Below are 6,024 nucleotides of genomic sequence, written 5' to 3'. Positions count from 1 at the left end.
CTATATATATATATATATATATCATTTTAGTCATTAAAAATGTAACAATTAGATAAAACTATAGATAAGAGAAAACCCAGCTTAAAGTGACATAAAAATCAGAATTTTTTGCAGTTCGGCTGTAAGGACTTACCTTAAGTGAAGCCTCATCTTCCTCTGTCCACTCATTTCCAGCAGTCCCTCCAGCGCTGGTGCCGGTCTCTGTTCCAGTGCCGACTGCTGTTTCTTCCTGTCCCGCGGAGTCTATCCGAGGTGCAGGCTCCCCGCTGCGTGCATTCACTTCTTCTGAGTCTCTCCTCTTCCCCCCGCTGGTGGTGTCGGCTGCGCATGCGCGCGCCCCATCATCCTTCATCACGACAGTTCGGGACCTGTGTATTGCAGCCGTGAGCGAGCGGCGCAGACAGAGGTAAGTAATTGTCTATTTGACCATTTTTTAAATGTTTTTACATATATCTACTGCTTGGCGACTTTAATGCTAGTTTAATGTTTGCAGTATTCATTGTGGCTTTGTTATGCTTTTTTATAACTCTCGGCTCTTCTTCATGCTGCCCTAAACATAGGGCCCATTCACACCACATGCAGATTACCACCAGACCAGACTGTTTCCGGACCCAAAATCCATCCCAATGTATCCCTATGCTATTTCTGGCCTTTGTTCCCACCAGCGGAGTCCGTTCCAGACCTGACCAGAAAAATACTGTATATCTCATAATATATCTCAAACACCAAAACATAAGGTCATTTGGGGAAAGGGATGAAAAGTTGAAAGCACATTACACAAGAGTCAGGAGTTGTCACTATCATTTCACCAGAACAGCCACAAGAAGCATGGAGTGCTATGTACTTAAAACACTATAGCATTAACCTTCTTGGCGGTATTCCCGAGTGTGGCTCGAGGTTAATTTTCAGTACCATAAGCGGTAACCCCGAGCCACACTCGGGAATACAGCGTAGCGTCTCTTACCTTGTCCCTCAAGCCGCGCTGTGTCCTCCGTCCGATGCCGACATCCGTCCCTTGCAAGCGTTCGCGTCGCAGGGGGGCGTTCCAGTGCTTTCAATTTTTTTTTCTGGCTGTCAGTATGCTAATAATGCTATGAGGTCACTTCCTTCTGCCTCAAAGCAACTTCACCTTTGTGTGTGAAAGGTTCCCGGTAGGATTTTTGAAAGTTTAAAAAAAAACGGAAAAAAAAAATAGAACAAAAAAAGAAAAAAATAATAATCTGCATATAAAGTCCAAAATTGACCCTTTGATTCCCTTAGCCTCAGGAGCGGGTGCACCCAAAAACGACGTCTCCTCTGAGGGTTGCTGTAGCCAACACGAACATCATGCCTGCATATACTGTAGGTGATACATGTCTGCTCCCCACCTTTTCATACACAAAGGTGAAGTTGCTTTGAGGCAGAAGTAGGTGACCTCAGAGCATTATTAGCATACTGACAGCCAGAAAAAAAAATTGAAAGCACTGGAATGCATCAAGAACGCGTCAAAAACACAATACACCAAAAAATGGACCAGATCAGGTCCAGAAAATGGAGTGAACCCAGCCTAAAGGTGGCGGTGTCCCTTCATTGAAAGAATGATTATTGGATTTATTGAAGGAAATGTGTTTGCCTATCTATATTTACTTGCATCTTGCAAGAATAAAATCTTTTAATAGTTTGAACACATTTAAGCTTGAATTCTGCTTTACATGGTTACATAATATTTTTATTGCAGTGTAGGTAAGCCCTAGAGCTGGAGGATCACCCTGCAATATTCGTGTAAATTACACATGCCCTCTGCCTACTGCTCACCCACCCAGCATTAGCCCTCATACCTGTGCATGCACAGCACCCCACAAATGCACAGCAGTATCTTGATCCACAAATAGCTTTGATTTTATTCCTGCCCTAATATATAGGGCAGGAATACAATCAATGCTATTTGTGGCTGATACTGCTGTGCATTTGTATGGCTCTGCATGCGTGTCTTACACATTAGATACATACAGTACAATAGGGGGAGACTGCTGCTACAATACTGTTTTTTTTTGTAATTGTTTGGGGACGATGCAAGCTGCAGTGTGTAGATTGGTGCTGGTCTGAGGTCTGCCTTCTATTGCTGCCGGTCTGAGGTCTGCCTTCTATTGCTGCCGGTCTGAGGTCTGCCACACATTGCTGCCGGTCTGAGGTCTGCCGTGCATTGCTGCTGGTCTGAGTACTGCCATGCAATGCAGGTATTGCTGCTGGTCTGAAGTCCGCCGTGCATTGCTGCTGGTCTGAGGTCTGTTGTGCAATGCATGTATCAATGCTTGCCTGAGATCTGCCGTGCATTGCTGCTGGTCTGAGTACTGCCATGCAATGCAGGTATTGCTGCTGGTCTGAAGTCCGCCGTGCATTGCTGCTGGTCTGAGGTCTGTTGTGCAATGCATGTATCAGTGCTTGCCTGAGGTCTGCCCTGCATTGCTGCTGGTCTGATGTCAGCTGAAAGTAACATCCTACAGCCCAGACATAGCACAACTGAGCCATGAAATACAGGCACAGGGATCACACTAACACTGCTGGTCTGAGGTCTGCCTTCCATTGCCGCTAGTCTGAGGTCTGCCATGCATTGCTGCTGGTCTGAGATCTGCCACGCATTGCTGCCGGTTCTGTAATCTAACGTACATTGCTGCTGGTCTGAGGTCTGCCACACATTGCTGCTGGTCTGAGATCTGCCACGCATTGCTGCTGGTCTGAAGTCTGACGTGCATTGCTGCTGGTCTGAGGTCTGCTGTGCAAATCATGTACTTCTGCTGATCTGAGGTCTGCTGTGCAATGTGTGTATTGCTGCTGGTCTGAGGACTGCAGTGCATCACTGCTGGTCTGAGGTGTGTTGTGCAATGTGTGTATCAGTGCTTGCCTGAGGTCTACCGTGCATTGCTGCTGGTCTAATGTCAGCTGAAAGTAACATCCTACAGCCCAGACATAGCACAACTGAGCCATGAAATACAGGCACTAACACTAAGTCCAGTTTACTTTTCAGCACATGTAAATATGAACATGTTTTGTGTCTGCACCAGTTATTCTTTTTTCACTTATAGTTGTACTTCTAATAACAAAGTGAACACATTAAAATAATTAGTCAGTTTAACTTACTATTAGCAGTACAACTATGAGTGTAAAACTTGAAATGTAACTAACACTATGGCGCGCTGTTGTTCATTGGCAACCGGTTGTCTGGCTGTTGCAAAAATGGCGCTTGTTGCGTAAAAGGTTGCTGACTCCTGTGTGAAATTCTATAGTTATTCCACAAAAACAAATACAGGAAGTAAAAAGGAGTATCAGTTTCCCCCTAAGGCCTGGTTCACACCTGACCGTTTTGTAGTGCGTCCTACGCTCGATGAACGCACTACAAAACGGACCAAAATGTAAAAATCATTGAAGTGAATGGTATAGTTCCCACCTGTCCGTATTTCCGTCCGTCCCGAACGCACTACAAAACGGGCCACGCATGAAAAGGTCCCGAAGCGTTTTTGCTGCGTATTGGTCCGTTTTGTAGCGCGTTAGTGCCCATAGACTTCGACGGGAACGGACGAAATCACTGAAATCGCGCATAGAACGCGCGTTCCACACATGTCTACAGAAGACCATTCCCCCACAGAGCTGTTGTTGAAGAAGAAAAGATGGAGGATTGTGCCATGCTGGATTCTGAGGCCTTTATAAGACAGGTGGAGGGAAGGCCATGTATCTATGACATGCGCCATGCGCATTACAAAAACAGGCGCATAAGGCAACGTGCCTGGGTGGAGATAGCGGAAGCTTCGTGGCCAGACTGGGAAACCTTCCCAAAGCAAGTTAAAGAATCAAAAAGGTACATTAGCAAATGTTGAATATGTGTCTTTTTCATTGGACGCTTGCGGAAAAACAGGAATTCTTCTTCATTGGATACCTCTGTTGTCGCTCCAAAACCCTTCAAAACGCGCGTGCAACGCGCGTTTCTAATGTAAAAAAAACGCACTAAAAACGCACCAAACTCTGGGAAGAAAACGCGCGTGTGACGCGCTTATGCAATACGCACAGGTGTGAACCAGGCCTTAGTTCCAGTCTGAGGTAGAGACCGCAGCTCCAAAATAATATTTTGAAAATGTTGGAAGTGTGCTGAGTGAGATGCCTGGGAATTACTGTATATACAAAATTAACCTCGAAAGTTAAAGAGGTTTGTCAAAAATAATCCAAAATTGTTCTCTGCAAAAAAATCCGACACACACCACAAAGGTCTTTAATACAGGAAAGGGAAATGCTGCGTCTCAAGAAGTCTTTTTCATTGGACGCTTGCGGAAAAACAGGAATTCTTCTTCATTGGATACCTCTGTTGTCGCTCCAAAACCCTTCAAAACGCGCGTGCAACGCGCGTTTCTAATGTAAAAAAAACGCACTAAAAACGCACCAAACTCTGGGAAGAAAACGCGCGTGTGACGCGCTTATGCAATACGCACAGGTGTGAACCAGGCCTTAGTTCCAGTCTGAGGTAGAGACCGCAGCTCCAAAATAATATTTTGAAAATGTTGGAAGTGTGCTGAGTGAGATGCCTGGGAATTACTGTATATACAAAATTAACCTCGAAAGTTAAAGAGGTCACCCGTAAAAAAAAAAAAAGTATATATATAGTATACAGTAAACTCCCCATTATTGGGCATTTAAGCAACTGGCACTCTCAAGCAACCGGAAAAATATTTGAAATAGCAGACTGGCTATTGAAACCCCGCCCACCAAGCAGAGGATCAGACCGGAGAGAGAACTTTCTGCTTAATGGGTGGGGTTTCAATAGCCAGCCTGCTATTGGCTATTTCAAATTGCCATAGCAAATAGCTGGCTGGCTATTGTTCCTACCCACTGAGCAGAGGACTGGAACTGATGCAGAATTTCTCTCTTAGAGCCGCTCCGCTGCTCAGTGGGCAGGGCTTCAGTAGCCAGCCTGCTATTGACTATTGCAATTTGAAATAGCCAATAGCAGGCTGGCTATTGCTCCCGGTTGCTTCCATTCACCTGTCAGCTGCGGAAGCTAGCCAGCAGTTGAAAGGGACTGCGGGGGAAGCAAGGCGCAGTAGGGATGGTTGCTTGAGAGTTACTATTATTTCACAAGCAACCAGAAACTGCAGAGTGGGAGTGTTTTTCTTTACACTTTTTGCAAGTATGCAGCCAATGGATGAATCAAATATTTACTCCCCCCCCCTTCGGCTGCTTTGGTTCCTCTTGCCAGCTCATAATCTTGTAGTGACAGCAGGCAAAACCACAATGGCCAGTTGGGGGAGCAAGTATTCTACACACCCCAAATGCTCGCAGCAGCTAGAGAGCGCAGAAGTAGCGACTTTTCAATACAGCTGCCTGAAAGATAGGCTTACAAATGCTGCTATTGGAGGTGATTATTTTGTAAAAATGAACCTGTGGTAGGGCTAACTTTTTTTTTTTAATGGTTGATAAAACAAAAAGGGGGCTGCTATGGCCAATTAGAACCCATGTAAAGCAGTCCAAGTCGATATTTGGGGGTAGAATGTCAAAAATGAATTTTGACCAATTTATCAGTGTCAGGGTACCATGCACAGGCGTCCTCACACCACGTGCAGGTACCCACGTAGGGTGACCAAATTAATATGCGCACACTGGATAGGGTTAAATGCACACAGTTTATTTGTTACACAGCAAACAAAACTACAAACCCCCTCAACCCCCCACAGGTTGAGGGGGTTGAGGGGGTGAAGTAACAAAAACCACGGTTGGAACAAACACACACCTACAGCCAGGGGGAACAGCAACAAGGAGGGGTAATAGGACTGCAGATAGACAGCAGGCCTCAGGATACAGGAAGAGTGGTCAGGTACAAGCCGGGTCGTTAACAGGAGGGCAGCGCGGTACAGGAACAGGATCCAAGAAGAGTGGTCAGGTAACAAGCCGGGTCAGTGACAGGTTTGCAGATAGGAAGCAGGGTTCAGGTAGCAGGGTTCAGGTTCCAAGGCACAGGACACGGGAGTCAGTCAGGGGCAGGTGACGCAATACTAAGCCACC

The sequence above is a fragment of the Nanorana parkeri genome, unplaced genomic scaffold (assembly GCF_000935625.1).
Source record: "Nanorana parkeri isolate BGI_ZX_2015 unplaced genomic scaffold, ASM93562v1 scaffold215, whole genome shotgun sequence".
In the NCBI taxonomy this organism is placed as follows: Eukaryota; Metazoa; Chordata; class Amphibia; order Anura; family Dicroglossidae; genus Nanorana; species Nanorana parkeri.
The sequence above is the reverse complement of the archived record's forward strand: the minus strand, read 5'-3'. Positions refer to the sequence as shown.